Here is a 1,699-nt window from a genome sequence, read left to right as displayed (position 1 = left end):
CCTTGCCTGTTTTCGCGGTTTCTGATCTTTGCCTGTTTTCCCTGGATTTATCCCTCTAGTCTCGCCCCTGTGATTCTGTCTGCCAATCGTCGCCCTCCGCTAGCCCTAGGACTATTCTTGTGTTTTGCCCGCCATATACCTGTTTGCCTTTGTTCGACCCTGCCTGTTATGACCACGTCTCTGTCTTCTGTTCAGAATAAAGCTTGCACATGGGTCCACATGTCTCACATCTTGTCCGCCCCGTAACACTGATCACCTCCATGTCACGCCGAATTGAGGCAGTAATTAAAGCAAAATGAGCCCCTACCAAGTATTGAGTACATGTACAGTAAATGAACATACTTTCCAGAAGGCCAACAATTCACTAAAAATATTTTTTTATTGGTCTTATGAAGTATTCTAATTTGTTGAGATTTGAGAATTGGTGGGTTTTTGTTAAATGTGAGCCAAAATCGTCACAATTAAAAGAACCAAAGACTTAAACTACTTCAGTCTGTGTGCACTGAATTTATTTAATACACGAGTTTCACAATTTGAGTTGAATTACTGAAATAAATGAACTTTTCCACGACATTCTAATTTATTGAGATGCACCTGTATGTATATATAATAATAACTGAGCAGCGAATCAGCATATTAGAATGATTTCTGAAGGATCATGTGATACTGAAGATGCTGAAAATTCAGCTTTACCATCACAGGAATAAATTACATTTTAAATATATTAAAATAGAAAACAGTTATTTTAAATTGTAATAATATTTCACAATATTGTTGTAAATAGATGTATCACATCCACTGAATCATGCTGTAGTGACTGAAATTAATTTATGTTTCATGTATGGATATAGTTGAAAACGTACTCTGGTCAACCAACAGACATTATTGTCTTGTGATCGCATTCGGCAAGTGCTATTCACTTTCCATTATAATGATTATACATGTTTAACTTCTAATTGTTTGCTTAAATATAATCTGACACTTGGTTATCTTGGTATTTCACATCTCAGTGCCTTAAGTGTCACGGAGCTGCCAGTGGACTTGCAAGAGCCTGTAATCATCCCTTCATCTCCCCTCTTATAATCTCAGCTCACTTTCCACAGCATGTCATTATGTGTAGCACTAGCTGTGATGAGTCACTGTGGACAGTCACTCTATCTGTTTTCTATCACAGAGCACACTGAAGACAATAACTTCATTCTTTTGTTTTGTCCTAAGAGCAAAAAGAATGGCTTTCGGTAACTTGATTGTGTTAATACTGCTTTTATTTACCGACCGAGCTCTCTTTACACTAAGATGAGTGTGAGGAGGTTAAGAAGGTAAGGAAACCAGCTGTCGCTCCATGAAGTCAGTAGCAGATTGGCCATCTGGAGCACTGAGAGAATTCCCAGTGGGATGATCCACCTGTAAACTGTGCCCCCAATAAATTGAAAAAAATATGTATTACATGTGTTTCATATTTAAAGCTCACCAAGGCCGTTTGACTTAGTAATGTGATTTCTTTTTTTGTGAATAATATTCTTTCAATGGTTAATTTTCACAGAGACTGAACAAACACCAAAGTCTACAAAATAAAATAAAGCAGACTTTTTTTTTTTACTAGTCTATTCTGATATAATGTTTTAACAAATAAAGCTCTGTTTGCTCATTATTGTGATGTCATGTTGAAGATATTAATGAGTGTGAGTTGCAGTGTCCC

At 36.7% G+C, this 1,699-nt stretch overlaps 1 protein-coding gene across 2 annotated transcripts in view; it reads right to left on the bottom strand.

Moving 5' to 3' along the window:
* The window catches only part of LOC107603235 (spermine oxidase-like), a 23,309-nt gene that overhangs the window by 8,353 nt on the left and 13,257 nt on the right, over nt 1-1,699 (bottom strand). The window lies entirely within an intron of this gene.

Source organism: Sinocyclocheilus grahami, unplaced genomic scaffold, assembly GCF_001515645.1.
Source record: "Sinocyclocheilus grahami isolate Dianchi unplaced genomic scaffold, SAMN03320097.WGS_v1.1 scaffold16.1, whole genome shotgun sequence".
Classification (NCBI taxonomy): domain Eukaryota; kingdom Metazoa; phylum Chordata; class Actinopteri; order Cypriniformes; family Cyprinidae; genus Sinocyclocheilus; species Sinocyclocheilus grahami.
Note: the sequence above shows the minus strand (reverse complement) of the source record. Positions and strands in the feature narration are given on the sequence as shown.